This window comes from Euprymna scolopes, chromosome 21, assembly GCF_053919585.1.
Source record: "Euprymna scolopes isolate OS-2025 chromosome 21, ASM5391958v1, whole genome shotgun sequence".
NCBI lineage: Eukaryota > Metazoa > Mollusca > Cephalopoda > Sepiida > Sepiolidae > Euprymna > Euprymna scolopes.
In genome coordinates this window covers 40,549,499-40,574,733 of record NC_136502.1, presented here as the reverse complement: position 1 = coordinate 40,574,733, position 25,235 = coordinate 40,549,499, and the positions used below count along the sequence as shown (strand labels likewise).

The 25,235-nt window shown below is 33.8% G+C and overlaps 1 long non-coding RNA gene and 1 pseudogene across 1 annotated transcript in view; both read left to right on the top strand.

Annotated features, from left to right (window-relative positions):
• LOC145242153 (uncharacterized) overlaps window positions 1-25,235 on the top strand; it is an 87,196-nt gene that overhangs the window by 5,462 nt on the left and 56,499 nt on the right. The gene's annotated exons all lie outside the window — the stretch shown is intronic.
• Window positions 12,197-12,361, top strand: LOC145243235 (U2 spliceosomal RNA; annotated as a pseudogene).

The window sequence follows — 25,235 nt, the reverse complement described above, 5'->3', positions numbered from 1 at the left end:
CATCGAAAATACCAGTCTTTAGTTTCTCAGTACTTAATCCTGGAAATGCAGATGAAATGAACCGAAAACATTGTCCAGTTTTATCAAGAGCTTTGATAAACTGTTTCATGAGCCGTAGTTTTATATGTAAAGGCGGGAATATGATTTTTTTAGTTGGAACAAGTTGCTCATGAATGACATTTCTTTCACCAAAATTAAGTGTGTCTTGAACAGGCCAATTTTTATTTTCCAATGATTTGTTTTATCCCTGCTATCCCAATAGCATAAAAATCAAAGAAACGTTGTATATCCGTTCTGTTGTCCTAATAAAAAGTTTACCATTTTTAAATCAACACAAATAACCCATTGATGATTTTCATATTTAAGACAGATTTTATGACATCATGTTTCCTTTAGTGTTGTTGAGTATCCAATAGGTATAGGTACATACATATTAGAGTTATGTAAGAGCACACATTTCAAACTTCTTTTAGAGCTGTTTATAAACAATCTCTATTTTTCTGGTTTTTGTTCTTTTACACCTAACTTTAGAAGTCTAGGAATATCTACACAAAAAAAAAAAAAAAAAAATCTGGGAATTCTTCAAAGAAATGAATAAATTCATCACCCCGTGTTCGGTAAAAAATAATGTTTGTCCCAGGTGGCAAAAATGTCTATCATTGAGCCGAGAAGCTAACAGTTCAGATGATTCTTTAGAGAAGTTTAAATATCTTATCAAATCGCTAAGATCTTCTTGATCAAACAATACGGGGTCTGATGATGGTGGTAGGTAATCTGGATCATTTGTATTGCCTAGTTTTTCAAAGCTTGTATCTAAATTTTCATTGGGTAGATCATGCAGCTCTTTAAAAAAACAGGTATTGGAATTTCATCACAATGAGCCACTGGTCGAATTGGAGAGGGAAGATTTGGGTAAACTAGGGATTCTCACTTCTTGTTAATTTCTATTAAATTAATCGCACAAAAATAACAGTGGTTGAAGTGATTTTGTGGCTCTCTAAAAATCATTGCCACTTCGAACCTCAAGGATTTTTGAGAACCTTGAGGTTGGTTGGTTGTTTTTGTTTTACAGCATATTAACCCTTTTCGGGTTTTTTATGCCGAATCCATGATTTTGAATAAAAAAATTTTAATAGAATATATATTTTTTTCAATTCATTTTCTATTTAACCCATAGTTGGGATCCTAACAGGTTCTACCACTCTGGGTCAGAGTGGATCTGGGAGCAATAGCAATTAAAGGGTGGCTCCACACTCCCCAAAGCCCACAAGCTGGGGCCTCACCACTGGATATAGGTTAAGGTCATATCCAGGACCAGAACCTTGAGTCCATTGCCTCAAATGTTCAATACATGTTTTGCAAACTATAAGTGGAGCCCAAGGCTTGTCTTGATCACCGTAATGTACACCAAAATAAGATAAGCTTTTCGAATAAAATCTGTTACACTATTTTTTTAATCATTTACTCAAACTTTCCACGATTATAACAAAATGAATCTGGATGGTCCTTGCAGGATCGAATCCTTGATGCCATTTTTGTATATTTATTTAGTTATTTTATCTGTAATGAGAAAAATTATAAAGTTCAGACTATCACTAAGTAAGTAGATACATGTGTATTTAAATGAGCTTTTCAATCAACAATATTGCATAGAAGTTATAGGCTAAAAAAATGATCATCAAAAGTTTTAAAGAGATAGCAGGTGAAAAAAAATGTATTCTGTTTGAAAAAATTAATACTTTTTAAATAAAACCTCAGACAGGTTTAATCAAGATATGAAACTTGAAATAACTTTTTTCCAATCTGACTTCCAGAAATTGAAAAGGACAATATTTTCAAAATAAAAAGATTGTTTTATGTCTCCAATATTTGGTTTTTGTAGTTTCAAATCTACAAAATTTGGTGCATGCCTATAAAGGGGCCCCAAAAAAAAATTTTTATAAGAAACATTTGAAAAAAATCTTTATAATGTACGTGCTTGTCACTGCATGAAGATGTTATATTCCAAAAATCACGTAAATCGATCAAGTAGTTTTTTTTTTATTTAAGAAAATCAAATATTATCCCACAGTTTATCGGAGATATGCTCCATGCCATGTTGTCTTAGAGGTAACGACACTTACGACACCTGGTAGAAATCTGGTGCAAATATGTGATCATCCAGGGCAGACCATCGACTTTTAAAAAAGAAATCAAATTTTACGATTTTTAGGGATTATTTTTATTTTTATTTTATTTTTAGGGATATATGTAGGAAAAAAAAAAAAAAAAAACGTCAACACGAAACAAAAATTTTCCTTCCAAACGAACAATTCACTTCACTGTCCAAGTAACTCGTTGCACATGTCAGCACACAAAAAAACAACCAAACAAATATCACCCTAAGAAAAGAGTAAACGCCTTTTCCACGCGTAAGTAAATACTTTTTTTTACGAACACACTCCGTTTTTGACGTTCCGTTTTTGATGTTTTTTTTAAACAACCACACCCACAGCAAAAAAACAGGACGAAAAGTCAATTGCCGAAAACATTGCTTATATATATATATATATACACTGCACATTTTTTTTTTCCTGGGAAGGGGAGTATTGCGCGAGCTTTTTCTAGTCTCACACAAAAACATGCATTCACATCTCAAGCTATATTACTTGTCATATACATATGTGCACACAAACATACGTGTGCACGTCCACACACGTACATATATTCACGTTCGCGTATATACACTCACATTCACGTGTATACACACACACGCTAACGTACACACATGTACAACGTCACTTCCTCTTTCAAAGGAAATCCACACATGCGCAAAAGACCATCAGAAACAATTATAAAGCAAGAGCAATAAGCAGCATCTTCCTTTTTCGGACCAGCTCTCGAGCTGAGAGGTTTGACGAACCAGCTGCCTCCCTTTTGGGAGGTGTGCGCCCATGCACCTCACGCCACTTGCTACTATGTGAGGCAAAGAGCTAACAAACAGTATGTACACTTTATACACTTTCTAACCTGGATTGACTTTCTCTCTCTCTCTCTATCTACAACTTGTGCCGGAGAACACCTCCGCGTAGCTGACTGTTAACATAGCGCACAGCTTTTACTGATGTCAACCCTCTATCTTTGTCTTTGTCTACACGCTGGACTATCATTCCCATTTACACTACATTACTCACTTCTCTTCCCACGCGCGAACAAATGATAGTGACCCGAATGTGAGATGAACACACATTTCCTTTTCTTCCTATGCTACCAGTCCTGCAACAAACGACTGCGCGGACATGAACACGTGTTATACCTAAAACATCCATTCTTTCAACAGTAAATAATCGACACATTTATCTTATCCAGCAATTGAGTTTTTGTTTCCTTCATTCCATTCGTTTCATTATTTTCTTTTGTAACGGGATTAGGATTTATATATTCTAGTCCTCTACAGGTTCTACTATACTAGAAACTAAAATTTTTAAATAAACATTTATTCACAAGTTTCTTGCAAACACGAAATATTTATTTGTATATTTGTATATACAGATAGGCATTAACATTTTGGCATTTTTGATACAAATTTATTTTTTAAAAAAACATCATAGCAACTCTTCTTGTCCTATTGCTGTAGTGCTGCATCCCTGTGCCCATTTTACAAGTAGTTTAATGGAATGTGCTCTGACGAACTCATTTCGCTTCCACCCCCTCGACGTAAATACACCTGACACATCTGTCTAGCTATAAAATCTCACTGTAGAGGTATCTAGATGCTCTAAACAGATAAACATCAACATTTTGGCAATTTTCATACAAATTTATTTATTTATTAAATAACACCATAACAAAACAAAAATAATGCAATAAATTCATATGAGTGAAAGTGTGTGTGTGTGTGTGTGAGAGAGAGAGAGAGAGAGAGAGAGAGAGGGGGGGCTTTTTTTAAACATACAATTTCATGTTTCTGAATTTTTTAGATGAGGATTGATTATTCGTATTATTCAAACTACTGTTCTCAGCTTAAGTGTCATTTTCACAATGTTTCAGTCGATGTAACCTCCAACCTTCTTTAGGTTTATCTTGTGGAACTCATGAATCTTCCTGTCAAACTCGGGAATCTGCATGGAATTTCAAATGGAACTCTTTGTTTTATCCGCGAGGGTAGCATGCTCTCTACAACTGAGTTGGAGTCCTAAGTCATTTGCAATTGTATTTTAAGCCTGAAGAGTCCTAGAATGGATGAAACGTAGAATATTCAGTGTAGCTTAATCGCCATATACATTTTATAACTTACTATATATATAAAATCAATACCCTACCACGTAGAGTCTGCACCATAGTAACAGACAGACGCCTCCATTCGACTAGACTGAATGAACTACAAATAACACTGCAGAAAAGAGGATATCCACTACCACTAATACAGAAAGGTATTGAACTGGCTGAAAAAATTCCAATAGACCAACTAAGAATCCCAAAAGAACACAACAAAGAACAAATTTTAGCATACGTCTCTACACACAACACAAACAACCCAGAACTATTCACACAGATAACAAAAAACCTTATCCTCCTCAATCAGAACGACAAACTAAACAACATACTTAAAACAACAAAAATAATAAAAAGCAAACCCAAAAACTTAAAACACATCCTAACTTCCTCAAAACTCGTTCCACACACTACAAAAGGGGTTACAAAATGCAACAAACCACGATGTGGAGTATGTGACATAATAATAGAAGGAAACACATACACATTCAAAAACCCAGCACAAACATTCAAAATAAAAAAGGATCTAAATTGCACCTCTAGAAATGTAGTGTATGCAATAAGATGCACAGCATGCAACAAATCCTACATAGGCGCCACCAAAAATTTCAGCAATAGAGTGGCCTTACATAAGAGCAACATCAAAATTGCAGATAACAGACACCTCTATGTTTCAAAACACGTACACACATGCAGTGGAAACAGCTTCAAAATAATGCCAATCTTCCAAACAGACAATTATTTTTATTTACTTACACAGGAAAAAAACTTCATCACAAGATTCACTCCTGAACTGAACAGAACCTAATATCAACACACAAAAACATGAAATGCAAGGCACACTCGCATGCACATCCATATACATATACACACCCACACATAAATCAGAACTGACACATTAAAACACACACACGCGCATATAACCACACACAGACATAACACCCCTATCTCTAATACAACACACTGAACAATACCAACCCTACTTAACCTCGAAATCAACAACACTACGAAACACCTAGAACCATAGTATAATATCTGTTCCAACACCTCGCTCCCCCCTCAGTCAGTGGAGGAGAAATCCCTCATGACTGAGACAACTATCATCCTCTCTATCATCCCCCTCCCATACCTATACCCCTCCAATTGGCCCCTCCCCTCTGGGGAACAAGATCTTCCCCACACTAGGAACCGATCCTGGGTCTGGCCATACCCACATGGGGAGACAAATAAATAGAAACATTAAAAAATCTCCTATACATATTTTTAAATACACCCCTCTATCTAAACAAACATAATATAAAGAATACCCGAAAAGACTGAAACGAAAAATCACAATACTAAAATCCAAGAATCCAAAAAATAAATATCAAAATAGAATGAAAGCAGCTCTACCCTTATTTCAGAAGAGCTGGTTCTCCCCCCTCCCCTTCCTCACACATACACATTAGTAACGACCTTGGATCACAGTCACCTTCCTAGGGAAGCAAATAACCTCATAATACTATAAAACAATACACACATTCTCAAACCAATAAAAGAAAACACACACACACACACACACACACACACACACACACACACACACACACACACACACCCTACCCTACCCTAAAGGGAAAAGAAAAAAAAGAAAAAACACAAGTAGAAAGAGAGAGTGAGAGAGATAAACACAACACAGGAGTGTCCACAGCCGAGGTCGGCTGCCTTGCCACAGCCCAATAAAAGAGTAATAAAAATTGAACATTCCTATGAACAGTAGACACTTACACGCCTCCACCCCTTGGAAACACTTCAAATGAACTACGAAAATGCTATTTTTACATCTCCAACACATTTGAAAATAATTTCTGACGAGGACGCTTCACAGAACGTCTGGAACGCGTAAAAACGATTTCAATGATTTAAAAACATTATTACAATGATCTAAACATAATTCTCAATGAAAAACCAAGGCACGGAAGAATAAAATAATGTTAAAAAACACACATTGTTGGTGACTACCCCCTTATATATATATATATATATATATATATATATATATATATATATATATATATATATATATTGAGTAAGATGATTGATAATTTATAATTAAAATTGAAAATTAAAAATCGGTTTCACAAGGAAGAACAAACAAAATCAATAAATTGTACAATCGTTTTGGAAACGATGTTTTTTATTGAGATAGGTAATAAGTCTTAGACAATAATTTTATCATTTAGTTTTTTGAAACAAAGTCTCCTCATCAGTAAAAATATTGGGTGGGTTTTGTCAATGCATTCATTGGAATGTTAAATGTAGTTTATGAATGCTTCAAAAAGTTGATGTATACAAACTTCCAAAGGAAACGCCAATAGAATAATATTACCAGTTAAAATCGTTAGTAACGCTGTATATCATCTTTTTCAAGCATTCATAAACTACATTTAACATCCCAATGAATGCATTGACGATGATACTTACGAGCTTTAAAAGACGAACCATTAAAAGATACATCTGCCTTACTTAAAAAAATGCTAGTTTTATTTTTGGTGTCTTTAAAAAAAACCCACCCAATATTTTTGCTGATAAGGAGACTTTGTTTCAAAAAACTAAATGATAAAATTATTGTTCAAGACTTATTGTCTATCTCAATAAAAACATCGTTTCCGAAACGATCGTACAATTTATTGATTTTGTTTGTTCTTCTTTGTTAAATTGATTTTTAATTTTTAATTTTAATCACAAATTATCAATCATCTTACTCAATATTAAAATAGCTCTAGGATATATATGCCTATTGAGTTTAGTAAATATCTACATTACAACAAGCACTGTATTTTTTTATTTATTTTATTTTAATTGTATTAATGAATTTACTAATACATTAAAATATATTCTGCTCTTTAGACTGTTGTTCTAATCCCCTTAATATATATATATATATATATATATATATATATATATATATATATATATATATACATATATATATATATATATATATACATACATATATATATATATATATACATATATATATATATACATACATATATATATATATATATATATATATATATATATATATATATATATGGTTGACAAGAAAGTTTTTGCGGGTTTTAGCTTTTAAATTCAGATGAACATACCACGGCTCAAACAAAAATTTATTGATCGAAATAAGCACCATCCAAATCAACACACCTTTGGCCAATGAAAAACAAATGTATTTATGCCAGTAATGTAAAAATCTTGTGTTTTGGTGGCGATGAAGTCGCAGACGGCATTTTTGATATTGCTTAGATTTTTTAAGCATTTCTCACGCAGAAAGCTGTCGAGATGCTTGAAAAAAGGGTAGTCAGTAAGTGAGAGGTCTGGAGAATATGGCGGATGAGGCAGAGTTTTGTAGTCCAATTCGTTCATCTTCTGCAGGGTCGCTTTAGCACTAGTTTCAGTATTGTGAATCTATGCTCATTCTATTGGCATCTTTTAGTTACCAAGATTTTTTGACAGGGAGCACATATAGGTACATCCTTAAAAGCTATCTCCGTCACTTAGCCAAAGGACTTGGCAAACTTAACAAGAACACAGTGACTACATATACACGACTTCTCAAATTCATGTATACGTAAACTCATATTCATAAACTCTCTCATTATCACACAAACACGCATCTACAATGCCTACTGAATCTACACACATGCAATGACACATAGCAACAGAGTGCTACATATTAGGGATCCTATGTCAGTGATGATTAAGTTAGTAAGAGTGAATTTTGACAAGGGTCACATTTAGTGCATTTCATGATAACCTCATCTGCAAACAGAATCATTCCGAGAAGCAGGTGATGTAAAGTTAAGGCAGAGGGCAGCAGGTAAAAGTGTAGATAAAGCAGAGTTGAATGATGACGAATGACCTCACATTTTCAAGCTGATTTAAACAAAGGTTTTCATATCAGTCTCTTGGTGGAAACCATGCAAATGAGACACTGCTAATAATATAAAAAAAAAATCTAAGCCTTGCTGCCTCGCTGTCTCTGTCTATGTGTGTCATTTATTTCAGTAAGTTAGAAAGTTAAGAAGTAAATAATTAGCTAACATTAGCCTCTCTCTCTCTCTCTCTCTCTCTCTCTCTCTCTCTCTCTCTCCTGAATCCATTCTCTTCAAATAAAACCTTAAAGAAAACTCAGCGAACATCTCCTTGTGTCTTCTTTCTTCACAAAAAAAAGCTTATTTCTATAGCAACCACTAGCAACAATAAAAAGAAGTGGAAAGTGCATAAAAGAATGCCTCCACATATGTATAAAGACTTTATTTTGTTATTTTAAATGCAACAAGACAGCATAGACATGTCTGCTTAAACGCTAAACAACTCTTTCACTCAGAATCTTATATCTTTACAAAGCCACAATTCGTCCATGCATGATGTATTATTGCAACAACTAGTCTCTCATTCTTAGACAAGGTCCAAAAAGGAGTCTCCAATTTAATAAGTGCGACACTATCAGCCAAGCTCTAACCCCTCACAGTGTCGCACCTCTGTGCCTGTTTTACAAGTACTTTAATGGAATGTGCTCTGATGAACTCACAGCATTTGTGTCCCCTCGACGTACATACTCCTGACTAACCTGACAGCAGCAAAATCGAACCCCTTCACTGTTGAGGTCCCTAGATGACTGAAAGCCTTCTACTCTAATAGTTTCTTCCCTCAGACTGCTAGATTTAGGAATTCTCTCCCTGTTTCTTGCTTCCCAACTGTACTAAGCTGCAGAAGTTTAAATGTAATGGGGATAGAGACCTCGCTACTCAACTCCCCACAGTCCTCTGTTAAACATGATTCCTTATGTTTCAAGTGGCAATGTGCATTGTTTGGAGGTGAAAAAGAGTAAAAAAAAAAATTTTTTTTTAAGTTATGTAAATAGGACTTATTTTCTTTTGCACTTAGATGTAATCATTAGTATGTGGTTCGGTCATACATCATAGGTATATTCAGACTCGTGTAGTAATACATCAGGAAAATTAGTATTCTTTGTGCATGTGTGGCTATTTCCATTTCTGTCAAGGATAGCTTACACTTTTTATGAGCAGTTAAACTTTAAAGTGTTGTGTTGTCAAGACGCATATTACCTTGCTCACCTCTTGCCATGGCTTTAGCAGGAGGTGCAGTAAAAGTTCTATTCAAGATATCAATGTAACAAGATGAATAACTCATGGACTTAATTTGTTTCTATAAGACGTCTATACAGCTGAACAGGTGCACTAGTGAACTGAAAATGAATATCTTGAGAGAAGTGGTAAGTCTCTAGAAAGTCTGCATAGATAAAGTGCCTCTTAATGCTCAGCTTGTGTCCTTATATTGTGATCGGTTTTAAGAACAGTGAGACAACATCATGGAGTGGTGGAGAAATATGCCATCTGTTGATAGAGAACAAAATCAACTACTTGATCGCCATTAGCCTTGCTTGAGTGACAGTGACATCAGTAGAGATCAACACCTTAAAGATAAACTGAACTCTTGCGTCTCAAACCCCCCCCCCCCCAAAAAAAAACTACAGTTAAAACAGCTATGCAGCTACGTGTGTGATAATGAGAGCCTTCAAGCATGATATTACATTTCTATAAATGTCTGATATTCTTGTGTGCCTCTTTCTAAATCCTATTGTTGACGAAACTGTTAAATAAAGTTGGTATGAATTGTAAAGAAGAGATTTGTCTTTTCTAACTGGAACTCTGGTCACCATTTTCTTCTTATCAAACCAGGTCTGTCAGATGGATACAGGCGCAGCACCTTTCCTGCAAAATGACTCTCCCCGACAAGCATTTTACAATCAGCCTTTGAAACTCTCGTAGACAAAATGCCATATTGACTTACTTGCTTCTAGCAATGGATTAGGCAAGAGATAAGAATTCTAGTTGAGATGTCAATGTTAACAGACATCATATTTCTTTCCTCGTTTCTAGCAATAACTTGGCTAGGCGTTATGAAACTGTTTCATTTCTATAGAATATATATGCCGGCCGAATCAACTTGCCTTATAATATTGTGTTCCCAATTTTCTCCAGAATGTATTGTGTGTTGACGGAACTATTGAGTAAAGTTTAAATTGTAGAGAATATATTTGTCCTTTTAACTGAAAACTTGGTGACCATTTTGCTTTAATTCAAACAAAACAAGTCAGATGAATAAAGACGCAGCAACCCTACTACAAAGTGGCTATCTGTGATGAACCTCTTTCTATAGTAACATGTTGGAATAATTTAAAAAAATGAAATTTAAAAAAAGGGTAATGAAATATGTAAACCGTATAAGTTATCACTAGAGCAATTTGAGCGTTGCATCCATGTTGTAACAGTTGAGCAGGAGTGAGGATTTAATGAACGTGTTTACCAAAAGCTGCAATCTGAAAACTTGGTGGCCCTTTTTTTTTCCTTTCTTCATTTCAAACAAGGTCTGTGAGATGAATATAGACTTTTGGAAACGTATGATCTGACCCATGGATGCGATCCCTCTCCCCTCATCACACACACACACACACACACACACACACACACACACACACACACACACACACACACACACACACACACATTGAGTCAGCTTTTTCATTCACTATACACGAGGTGACTCCCGAGTGGACGATCAAAATGATGGTTTAGCTGCATAACAGACATACCAAGGTCTAATTGCGTGCGTGTGTCACTGATATCACGAATAGAAATGGACAGATAATTTGAGAGAATATTAAACTATACTTTAAGCCGTGACTCATGACGAGAAGACTTTTTAGTGCAGAAAGTGATCCAACCTGTTGATCACCTCCTACTCCTACTCCTCTTTCTCCCACTCTTCATTTCCCTCTCACTACACCTAAAAGACAAAGTACTTAAGAACGCAACCAACCAATAATAATAATAATAATAATAATAATAATAATAATAATAAGAAGAAGAAGAAGAAGAAGAAGAAGAAGAACGACGATGACGACAGTAATAATCTGTGATTTGTCGTAAATATCGTTTGGATTTATATATAATTCTTCTTCTTTTTCTAGATCACCGTGTTAAGAGCATAAGCGAATGACTGCATTCATGCAAATAAAACCAAGTCAAAACTCATGTATATAAACTAATCTTTCGTCTTTTCCTTCTCAATCCTATTAGATCGGTGCAAAAGTTTTTGCTGGTGTAAAATTTCATCTTGAAATTGAAAAACTGTTTTTTGAAAAATCTTTATTCATAACAATCACGACCTTATTTAATAATGCTGAACGAATTGGGCTATGAAACTCTACCTCATCCACCATATTCACCAGACCTTTCGCCCACCGATTATTACTTTTTCAAGTATCTTGACAACTTCCTGCGAAAAAAATGCTTCAAAAGCTGAGATGATGCCAAATTAGTCTTCAATGACTTCATCGCTTCCAGAACTCCGGATTTCTATGCTAATGGGATGAATAAACTTGTTTCTCGTTCGCAACAATACGTCGATTCTAACTGTTCTTATTTCGATTAATAAAGTTTATTATGAGAGGAGTTATGATCTTTTGAAGTTGAATGTCAAAAAACGACATTATTTTTGCACCAACCTAATATAACCTTTTTATGCAAATATTACGCAAGTATAAATCATGTAGAATATCTGCATGAATATAATTACACGTAATAGTTAACTAAAGATGATCATCTCATGAAAAAACCAAAAAAACTAATAGGGAATTTATTAAAATTAATGTTTAAAAGAATATGCAAAATAGCTAGATCTTTTGCAGATGAATGCAATTCTATGACTCATATATAACAAAGTTGTATTTTCTTTTTAAATAAATAGGAAAATTTTTTAATTTTTGTTACTAACCAGAGTGCCTCTTTTTGGGGAGCTGAGTCCTCCCACATTAAAAATCGACCTTATGTCTAACTCTGCCCTCGTGAGGAGACAAGTATAAAAAAAATAGAAAAAAGGTTCTTGGCCTTTGGGCTGGGATCAAAGTGTAATATCTGTTCTGATGCTATACTTAAGTTAATTTGTCTTTAGTCAATGGAGGGGAAATCTTCTAATTATTATTTTTGGCTACTGCCAGAGTGCCCCTTTTTGCTCTTCTTTGGGGAGCTGGTTTTCACCCACATTAAAAACAACCTTGTGTCACAGTTTGCTTTTGTGAAGAAGCAAATAAATACCAATAGAAAAAAGGGGTTTTAATATGAATATCAATACACAAAAGAAAAAAATTCTATAGGAGTATAGATTGGAATCGGATTCAGTAATTGCAATTACCTTTTATTATGCTATTTGGAATTTACAAGCAAATTTTCGGATTTTGTAATCATGCCCAAATGCATTTTATTTTCTTTTGGTGGATTGATAGTTGCTATTTCTTCTGATAAGTTAAGGGCAAAATAGATTCACTGATTGATATAATAATTAAATGAACGATTTTGTGCTACGAAAGTTGCTATCCACAATTGTAAATATCAGCGTAATTAAAGGAATAAATTGTAAGATGGTCAACAGCATGAAATTTAGAATATAGACTTTGTTTTTTATATGCTCTATAATTACATTGAGCTTCAAAAATTAAGGATTAGTATATATAAAAAAGGTGAAATAATCGAAAAAAATCAGAGTAATTATTTACTATAATAATTATTAAATATTTACAGATTGACAATTTCGATGGGTATTTATGATTGAAACTTATAACTAACCTAGATGTAACATGACCTGTTGCAATCCTATCACTAGTTATTCTGCTTTGACTTCATTTGAAAATTGATATACTGCGACATATCTGTGTAGACATTCCTGTTGTAACGAGGGAGAGAAATATAAGGAGAGAGAGAGAGAGAGAGAGAGAGAGAGAGAGAGAGAGAGAGAGAGAGAGAGCAGATATCTTTCTCCGTCTCTCAACGGACTGTTCTTATATGATATTTTAATTCTTGCAGATTTTGTATATATTATTATAGAGTTAATGTTCTATCGATTTTTATATATTATAACGTTGCGATTTCAAAAATAAAAAAAATATATCCATATGACTCGGGTGCATCAGCTTGAATTGAAACCAAAACCAAAACTTTGGTGGGACGATTCCAAAATTTTTCCCGATTCCGATCCATTTACCAATTCTGTTCTAAATTTTCGATTCCGATTCTTTTAATATTTATAAATATTTAATTTTATATTTGTTTTTGTTTTTTGTTGTTGTTGTTTTTTTTTTCGTAAATTTTCAAATTATTACACAAATCCCCGGGTAATTTCCGGGTATATTTTTTCTCAAATGTTTTCCTTGTAATGTATTGCAAATTGAAAGACAGCAAAAGGTTTATTTTGATTTTAAACAAAGCCAAATTGCCTCAGTTCGTCGTTAGTGTACAAACAACATGCGACTTGAAAGTTTTCATAAACAGTTGAAAATAGTCGACGATTGGTAGGTAAAATAAGAAAACGATGTAAGAACAAAATATTAACAACGCCCCCCCCCCTCCCATTGTTACGAACGAATTTCTAAATAATAATGTTCTATTTAGAAAACCATTTTTAATATCGAGAGGGCGTTGGGCTTCGTTAAATATTATGTGCCTTCCTTCCATGAATGTTTAAATTTTATTTTAATTATATGAATTTTGTGGGTTATTAAATTGATTTGCTTTGCTGTATAAAAATAAAACAAAAACTAGATGCAAATAATAAGAACTAGCAGGACCTGTGGAAATTCCATATGGGACTTATTCATATGTAATATATTGATGTTGATATTCATGACGTAAATAGGGATGCTCCGATATTATTGTAACTCTTGTTAAAATTGAAAAAGTATTTATCTAAGCTAGCAAGGACGCCCGGTGTAGCCAGGTCATTAAGTACGCTTAAATATATTTTAATTCTTGCAGATTTCATATATATCATTATAGAGTTAATGTTCTGTTGATTTTTATATATTATAAAGTTGCGATTTCAAAAAAAAAAAAAAAATATCCATATGACTTCGGTGCATCAGCTTGAGTTCTTTAGTTATAATCGAAATCGAAACCAAAACTTATGAATAATTCTTGGTAAAATTATTTATAAGAAAATAAATGACTTGAGTGCCATCAGCTATAATCGAAACCAAAACCAAAACTTATGAAGAATTCTTGGTAAAATTATTTATTATAAGAAATGGGAATCATATAATTAAACAATAGTCACTCGGATATAATCGTGACACACAAATCAAATAACACACACATTATCGTATTAATATATAATATTGTTAAAAGTCATAAAAACCACGCTCCTTTCCTACTACTAACCCTAAGTACGGGTGGCAATGCAAAAAATATAGCAATTACATGTGATTTTATAATTTTGCTGATCGGCCTTAGAATTCGTGGTAAAAATTACTTAACTGCTTAAAAAGTTATTACGTACCGAAATGGGATCAGTTTACATTATATTTATATAAACAACTGAACCCCCATTCTAAATTCTAAAATAACGTTTGTGCTCACATATAATCGCCTAAAAATGTAAATTCTCATATGTTTTGTGTATTTTAAACGTAAATGAAAGTTTTTTTTAAGTTAACAAACTTCTCAATGTTTGCTCTTCCAAAGTTTTGATAAACTTTTGAGATTTTCATCTATATTTTCACTTGTGCCAAAACCAAACAAAATAAAAGGAAACATGAAATATTTCAAAAGATGTAGTGATCATACAAAACCAGCATCAGAAAAAAAATTCCAAGCATGTTAAATCTTTGATATTAAAGTTCAAGTCTCTAATAGATGCCATATGGCCATTTATCAAATAGGTGCGAAAAGCTTTTTAAAATCTGTGATATTGAATAGGCAGTTGGACTCTAGAATATTTACTTTACTTAAAATAAAAACTAATAAAAACAAATTAAATTAGGTTTGGAGAGTTTAAAGATTTCCTTGTGTCCAAAAAGGTGCCATAAAACTTTAATTATTTCAGAAGAAACCTATAACAAACATCCTCCCTCCCTCAGGGCATTTAAAACTTGTTAATAATCATAAGAACTCCCTGGATGAGGGCACATAGACATTTTAGCAAATAGATACCAAACGATTACCAAGGCAAGTTATAAATGACCAATAAATAAAATAAATTAAACAATGTTAAATCTGTAAATGAGATTTATTACTCATTATGTGGCCCTTCTCGGTCTTATGTTGCAAAGGAACAACTTCTAAAACAAAAAAAAACAAAAAAAACAATTTGTGCTTGTTTCAGTTTTTATTTAAAAATTTTAAAGAATCAGTTTGGAATCGAAAATTAGACTATAATATTTTCGATTCCGATACCGATTCCGACACCCCAAAAAGTTCTAATTTTTCCAATTCCCGATTCCAATTCCGATTAATCGTCACAACACTAATATTTATATGTAAGTTGAGTTCCTTCAGCTATAACCGAAACCAAAACCAAAACTTATGAATTATTCTTGGTAAAATTATTTATTACATGAAATGGAAGTCCATAACAATTAAACAGCAGTCACTCGCATGTAAACGTGACACACAAAATAAATAACACACACGATATCCTATTAATATATAGATTAGTCATACAGAAGAGTGCATAACAAGGGCAGACAAATGCAATTTCAGGATCAAATCGAAAATTTCTTGTTTTTTGTTTTTTATTAATGCATGTTTTTTTGTTGTTGAGAAAGTTTCTTTGAAATAAATACAAGAAACATATAACACAAAATAGAGTTTGTTTGTTTTTTAAACAAAATACACATTTTTGTTATTTTTAATAAAACATGAACATAAAGTTTTTGTAACACATTTCTGGAATTAAAATAAATATAAGAAACTTATAATGACACAAAACTGAGTTTTGTTTTTTTTTCTTTAAATAGACATTAGACATTTATCATGAAAATTTAAAATTTTGAAAGAAAAAATCTTTCTTAAAATTCACATATATTTCAGTAATGCATAATCATATTTTATTAAAAATTTAAAAAAATATCTATTTTGTTAAAAAAAAAAAAGACTCAGTTATAAGTTTCATATTTATTTTAATTCCAGAAATGAAAGTGACTACTATATATTGCCTATGCATTTAGCTATATTCATAGGTTCTTTATATTAAAAACAAATTTTATATTTCATATACGCTTTATTTTAGTTTCAGGTTGAAATGAAAATGTTTAAAAATAGAGCATTCACTTGTTAATATATCTGTTAAAATGGCGGCACCTACTGTCATGTATGAATCAATGAAAAAAAAAACAAAAAAAAAACAATACAGTTATTTTGCTTGGACTGAAAAAAGGAAAGTTATCAAGATAAGAGAATATATCGCCATTACATTTTGAGAGATAAACAATGCTGCTTTATCACAGACTTTTAAATCATCATGCGTCTAGCGATTTGTACATTACCATTTAATCTGTGAGTTGTTAAATAAATATGTTAAAGGTTATACTTCATATGTTGATCATTTTTGAATGATTATTAAACCGATAACATGCATTCTCACACGTAATATCTATAATATAAATCTCACCTGTCTGTTTAAATGTATGTATGTATGTATGTATGTATGTATGTATGTCTGCCTAAAAACTTTCGACAGAGGCGACGGATTTTCACGATACCGGTATCCTTTTGAAGCTCGACCCTTCAGACGACGAATATCGAAAAATTGGCCAAAGACATTAATTCCTTCACCCTCAACTGGGCACTTTTCTACAAGGAGGGGTCGCTGTTTTCAACGATATTTTTTAAAGTCATCCCCTCTTTTCAATTGACTAGCCTTAATTTAAACCTTCGCCAGTTCCGGTTTGGCAATGGACACAACGGCAAAGACGTCACTTTTTTTTCATGTTCTTTTCTTCCTTCGCGGTCTGGGTTCAAACCTGCCTACCTGCCTTTTGTCAGCTCGGACACATCTATGGAGCAAAATTATCACAATACTGAACAAACTAACGTAACAAATTTTAATACCTTTTGTAAATAAAAAAAAAGAAGAGAAAAAAAAAACATGATTTCTTCAGCCGGAAGAGATTTTCTCTTTTTATCTGTTGTTACAGTTTTTTTTTACTCAAGTTTGTAAGAAATACATATTAAGACCTCACGACTATGCATGATTCTAAAAATATAACATTTATTTCCAAGAACTTATTTCCAAGAACTATGAACATCTCGTAAATCATTTAATGACTAAAGTGTCTATCGCGTGTCAACACCGCACACGCATATTAAAATACACCACCAAAAAAATGATTTGTCTTTATTGTTAAAATTCGTTTTCACCATTATACTGAATCTGACACTTTATTTTTTTTGTTTATGTTTGTGTGAGCGCTTTTTTATCCGTGTTCACGTCACTGATGTAACGCGGGTATCGATGAAGATCGATTATGCCTTGTTATCACACCCCAACGTTACACTGATGACCTGACGTCAGTTAATCGGTCAACCGTTACAAGAATATTTAGCCAGGATATTGAAATGGAATTTGGAATGGAGAAATGGGCGCTGCTAGAGATGAAATGACTAAAATAAAAAAGTTATATTTTTTCTTTTGAAATCACTCCTATATATTGAGTACAATATAATAAATAATTCAAAGTGACTTGATTCTGTAATGGTAATAAATATGAAATCTGCATAAATTAAAATATCATATTTAAGCGTATTTTATAACTGGGCAACGGCGGGCGCCCCGCCCCCTGCTAGTAGTAAATACACACTGAAATATTTTTTAGTTACTATTACATTATTAATCGAATATTCATTGAAGTAAAAAAATAAAGTAAAGAAACATTAAAAAAAAATTTTTTAATCATATTTAAAACAGAAATTTAAACTTTCATATTATTTGGATTCTTCAAACAACTGTTGTTCTCTCATCTTGAGTGTTATTTTCACAACATTTCGGTCGATGTAATCAGTGGCATCCCGCCGGGGCGAATGTCACCCCCTCCTTTGTTGTTACCCGGACCGCCCCCCTTAGATAAGAGAGAGAGAGAGACACACACACACACACACACACACACACACACACACGCACACACACACACACACACACACCTTTTTCTAATTATTATGCAAAATGATTTACTATTAAAAACTACAAAAAATACAGGGTTTAAAGTTTTCAATAAACATCGGCAAAAATATTCTTCAGTTACTAATTTAAAAAAAAAATGTAAGAATTTCTAATATTTTAGAAAAGATTAAAAACTTTACATATAATATGTGATAAATAAATCCTATTTTCAGACTATTTTCGCACCTTAGCCTGGATGAAAAATTTTGTGCTTGGGGAGGGGGGTTACATTATGTCACACGGGCGGACATCCCCCCCCCCGGATCCCTCTAGCTACGCCACTGGATGTAACCTTCAACCTTTGTTAGGTGTATCTTGTTAAATTTGGGAATATTTCTATTGAACGTGGGAGTCTGCACAGAATTTTGAACAGAACCACGGGAATAGCATGCTCTCATTTCATCAGCCATGACTGGATAGAAGTCATAAGTAATTGGCAAGTGCATTTTGAGTGTCGCCCACACTGAAGATTGAACCTTCAACCTCAAGAAAAGTGTAACTTTCAACTGAATTTTAATAAGTACTCAATTCACTGTGCCAGTGAGCCACGAGTCCTGAAAAAAAATCAGAAATATGACAATATTTTGAATTATGTTTCTTTAAGCCCTCCAACTAGTATCATGTCTCCATTCTGGCAATAAAAAGAGCTGGTATATTTAATAACTAGCAGAGTGACCTGACGTTGCCCAGGATTGAATAATGATCAACGAATGTTTCACTCTCACATATTTTTATTGTCATCGAAATCGGTGAAATCGCCCATTTTTCAATCAAATTGATCTATTACCTGCTCTAGGTGGGGACCCATCATGGTGCACCAGGAGGAAGATTCATATATCTCCCTGCAGTAATTTAGTCCACAATACATTGTAGACTACATTGCATTGTAGAGAACTTACTGTTGATTTTTATAAAATTATTTTCATATATAATGAACGGCTTGAATTCAAGTTTAAAACGCAAAAGTCAAGTATCATGCTTCAATTCATTTTGAACGCGTCCCTGTCTTATCAAAGAACCTACTGTTGATTTTATATGTCGGGCCTTTCTGCTTGTGGGGTAATAAGACTTTTCAAATGCACTTATGACGTTAGGCTGTGTAAGGCGTTAACTGTGGTCAAAATCGCATGTTGCTTCTTTCATTGGATTTCTTTGATTATTGATACTTAGTGAAGACATTCCAATACAAAACCTATCAAAGAGCACTGCCAGATACATAAAGTACATTTGTGTGAAATTTCATAAAAGTTGGCCCGTTGTGGAGTCTATAGGAAACAAACTCTCTCTCTCTCTCTCACTCACACACACACACACAAAGCTCTTTTATAGTAGAGATAGAGATTTCTTTTTTATGAGCAAAAAGTTATAGGAACTGAAATCATACATTAAGAACAGAGTTATTTCCCTCCCGTGATGCACCGTTTATATTAAAAAATCTAGCGTGTCAAAATTTTCAGCATTTTGCAATAAAAAGTTATAGGAACTGAAATTATACATGCAAAATGCTGAAAATTTTGACATGCTAGATTTTTTAATATAAATGGTGCATCATGGAAGGGAAATAACTCTGTTCTTAATATGCCACTAAGGAAATAAATATATACTGGCATCTTTTAGAAATTGATTGCTAAACTAACCTATCTTTGCCCAGTTATTTATTTATCCTTCTTTCTCACAAATCCATTCTTATCATTTTCTCACATGTTTTCCTTGATCTTTTACAGCCGATTAACCCTGTTGCCTCAACTGTTCTACTTCTACTAACTCTAGCACCCTTATCCATTTTTTTTCAATGTCTCCAAACCAACAAAGACTTCTGTTCTACACACATCTCCCCATTCTGAACAAATTTAATTTTCCTCTAAGATCATTAGATCTAAGTTTGTCTCGAAAACTCACATAACACATCCATAAATATCATCATGTCTGGTTTAATAGTTGATTTACACGCAGGAATGTGTTGGGTGGCTTTTAGAAATTGGCTTCTAAGTTAACCTATCTCTCGTCAGGTCTTTATATAACCCGTTTTCTTTCTATCACTTCCTCCCATCTTTTCCTTGGCTTTCTTCTCGCAAGTGAACTTGCTATCCCAACTGTTCTACATCGACTACCCCAAGAACTCTAACCAATTCTTTCAACATAACAAAACCAACAAAGTCTACTGATGTATTTATTTCTCTTCCGCAGTGAGAAACGTGAAACAAGGGCCAGAATGTGGGATCGAAAAGTCAACTCCCCCCCCCAAAGCAAAGCAATCTGACCTATAAAAATGCCTGGGCAGACCCTGTCGGCATTCTCCAGTAGGGGCGCCTCAGGCGATCAGAAATAAACTAACCCCTTCTCATAGAGAAAAGGCAAAAGCCTAAGAATGTGAACCTCCTAGAACTGCACAGGATCAGCAATACACTGCAGTCAAGAGGGATAAGATCATTACAAGAATGGCCTAGACTCTGTCAGCTTTGCGTAAGCCCATGGCAGCGCCACGGCTGCACACATCTCCATATAGTGTCTGGATTTAATCTTCTTCCGCTTAATAAAAACATGTTTTCATTTTTTCTATTTTATAAAAAAAATGTCAAGGGGCAGGAGTTATTTGCTTTGTAGTATATTATGAACAGAATTATTTCTCTTCCATAAAAAAATCCAGCATAACTTTTTTCTGTATTTCATGTGATATGATTCAAATGAGTTGTTTTGAAATACTACAGAGCGGCATAAGGGTTCATACCTTTTCCTCTTGATCTTAGCGCATAACAGAAGTTAACAGTTGTGACCTGGTTTAAAACTGCACTAAATTTGGAATCTGTCTGATAAGCCAATTTAAGAACTGTGGCACTCTTGATATTGATAGCAATCCACATGTCAGCTGCCATCAGCTGCCATGAAAAGATCAAAAGAAATAAAAAAAAAGAACTGTAAGATGTTCATAAAAATATCAGTTACTAGATGTATTTATCAGGTGTTGCCCGGGATGCAGTAAAGTCATTTTAGTTTTTATTTGTTCAAATATTTAAAAATTTATACAGCAAATTAAATACAATTTTAGTGTTAAAGGGAAACAACTCTTTGTAATCTTTAAAGTGATGAATTATAAAACTGTTATTGCATTACTAACTGTACCCATCAGATAAGAGTAAGAGTTATATTATTTATTTATTTATTTATTATTCTTATATAAATGTAAAGAGACTTATTTTGTTATTTAATTTATACTAGCAGGGAGACTCGATGTTGGCTGGAACTAAATCAGGATCAACTAATGTTTTACACCATATTTTTATTGTCATTGAAATCGGTAAAATCACCCATTTTTAAATCAAATTGATCAATTACCTTCTCTAGTTGGTGACCCATGGGCTTCACATTCTACTCCCGCAGTGACTTAGTCCACAATACATTGTAGTCTATATTACACTGTAGAGAACCCACTCGATTTATATAATGGCTTAAATTAAAGTTTAAAATGCAAAAGTCAAGTATCATAGTTCAATTGTGTTCTTAACAGAAATATTCATTTCAAACACACCCCTGTCTTATCAAAGAACCTACTGTTGATTTTATATCCTGGGCCCTTCTGCTTTGGCAGTGATTAAACCTCTGAAATGCACTTTAGGTTTTATAAGGGTGTTAACTTTGTTTGAAACTGAACTGTTCCTTCTTTAATTAGATGTTTTTGATTATCGATTTTCGACACTTATTGGAGGTATTCTGATACAAACCCTACCTAAGAACACTCCCAGACATATAATTACATTTGTGTTGAATTTTTTTCAAAATCGATCCAATCCTAAGGAACGAACTTACACACACACACACACACACACACACACACACACACACACACACACACACACACACACACACACACACACACACACACACACACAAAATGCGTTTTACATATACGTAGATACATGTTTAAGGTGTGTACTGATACACATATGCAAATTAGATGGCCACACTTAAAAAAGAGTCATTAGTTTCCTAAATGTTCACAGAGACATTAAGAAATATTAGAATGTGATTGAATCTTTATAGAGTGAGAGAGGGCCAAAAGAAATGCATAGTCAAGAGAAAGAGATAAATAGAGAGAGAGAGAGAGAGAGAGAGAGAGAGAGAGAGAGAGAGAGAGGAGTGAACACAGTTAGGTGTAAAGGGTCCAAATATGGGCTATATTTAGTTTTAGTTTTATGCAAAGGGGCATAAAAAGGAATTGGGAACCTTTTATAAAATTCTAACAATACGTATTGGACATCAATATGTAACGTAATACACACATAGTATAGAGGATAGTGTATTACATAATCATAATCCATCCATTAGTGCATCTTCGATTTATCCAACAGATAGTTGAATTGTTATGTTTATACTCATGTTATCATAATATCATTGTATGTTTCAGACCTCCATCATTTTGGATGAATAAAGTTATTATCTGAAAATAGTATCGGCCTACTTATCTATAGTACATATGTAACATAATACACACGTAGTACACACGTAGACCAAACACGTCGTAGTAGAGTAAGGAACATAGAATAATTAATAACTTGATTCCTTCTTTTATCACAACATTTATTTCCCTATTCTCCCACCACACGTGACTTCTTGTTACAGCTGTCTCTTAGGTGATCGTCTTCTCGAACGTGCTCTCGAACTCTCGAACGTCATCCATGTCTCTAACTTGATCGCCTTCTCAAACGTGCTCTCTCTCTCTTTTTTATAGTCTTCTTTTTCTTTACTATGACATCATTTCGCTCACGTATTTGCATATAGCTGTTCACACTATTTTACAAATGAATATACCGTACATTTCAGTTTCTTTGGAGTATTTTAAGAAAAGTTTTTGTTGCCCATGACATGGGCATGGCTTCCAATTTAAAATTTGATCAGATTTGCATTGGATTTGATCCATAGTAATTTGATACCAATTTATTAGGATTCCCTGAATTTTAATTTTTTTGTCTTAAACTTCAACATAACATTTGAAACATTTTCTGCAATCCAAATCATGCAATGGATTTTGATCAAAACTGAAATAAGCCTTCTATATATATATATATAAGGTTTCGTATTATGATTTTAATGTTCACAAGGGGACGTAAAAGTGGCCACTAATGTGAGCACTGGGCAATGTCTGATAAGCTTCCAGAATCCAAACATTAAAATGGAACATGAACACCAAGAAAAGAGAGCAAGAAATGAGATAGAAACAGAAAGCAGGCCTTCAACAAAAATAGCCCAAAAGAGTCTGCAAAAATACACTAAGACCTTCCATTGCGGAAAAATGGAAGAATGGGCCAACCAACAATGTGCCAAATATTTTCTGGATGAACTGTCACAAGAATATATAAATAAAGAATATATAGATAAAGAATATATAGATAAAGAATATATAGATAAAGAAGGCTCTGTAGATTGGATTAAAAGAGGATCTCTTCACTATGATCAGGAGAGAATGATAATGGCCACTCAAGATCAGGGCTTGATGACCAATGCTTTTAAAAAGATGAGTGGTCTCAGCAATAACAACAAGTGCTGCAACACAGAAGTAGAGAGTGTGAGCCACCGCACATCCAGTTGTAAAGTCCTGTAAGGGGACAGCTATTATACAATGCGATACAATGAAGTGTGTAAATATCTCCATTGGAAAATCTATAAAAACTTGAATGTAATAGCAAATCCTGGGAACATGTTTACCAGAAAGAACAGTTGGAAATAAGTCATACACCATCCACTATGACTACGAAATTCCTACATACTAACAAAACAAAGCTATTAAGCCTGACATAGTGATATGGGACAAGAAGGAGAAAGTGGCAACCCTAGTTGAAGTAAGCATCCCTAATGATGCTGGCATTTACAGAGCGGAGAGGGAAATAACAAAATACTTTTAAGGACTTATGTACAACATGAAAAGAGACTGGAATCTTAAGAAGATATCCATAATCCCAGTCATTATAGGAGCAACCGGGCTAATGAAAAAGAATTTCAAAAACTATCTGGTGAATATACTTGGTGAACCAAGTGCAAGAGAGATACAAACATTTGCACTTAAATGAATCATGCTTTCCGGGCTGTTGGAAAACTGCTTCTGTGGTACCAATATTCAAGAATTCTGGCGAAAGAACTGACCCATCAAATTATTGCCCCATTAGCCTCCTCCCACTTTTTGCCAAAATATTTGAGACCATAATTAACCATGTTTTAGTCTGGCACCTTACAGATACTAAACTTCTGACTGACAAACAATATGGATTTAGACAAGCCCGTTCCACAGCTGACATCCTTCCTATAATCTCTGAACGTATATACCATTCACTGGACAAAGCGGGGGAGGGCAGAGCAGTAGCTCTAGATATATTTAAGGCTTTTGACAGGGTATGGCACAAGGGTCTCCTCACGAAAATTAAATCATACGGTATCACTGGTAGAATACTTAACATAATTAAATCCTTCTTACATAAGAGAAAAATCCAGGTTGTCCTCGACGGTCGTACATCTAAACAGTGTGATATAAATGCGGGAGTGCCTCATGGGTCTATCCTTGGACCTCTATTGTTCCTAATATTTATTAATGACCTCCCCGCAAAACTGCCTCTGAGATGGGTATATATGCTGATGACACTACACTCTATAACAGGGATGACAGGAAAACAAATAAACACATATCTAAAGAAATGGTAAAAACACTAGAGGATGACCTCCAATCCGTAGTGGAATGGGGACATAAATGGATGGTCACATTCAATGCTGCCAAGACTAAACTGGTTTCCTCCAATAATTACAAGAAACCTTCTCTGCCACCAATAGCAATGGCCAGTGACTCCCTGTCTGAGAGTACATCTTTCAAACTGCTTGTCCTAACGTTCACAGGAAACATGAGTTGGAACAATCATATTGAAAACATTGCCAGGGCTGCTGCG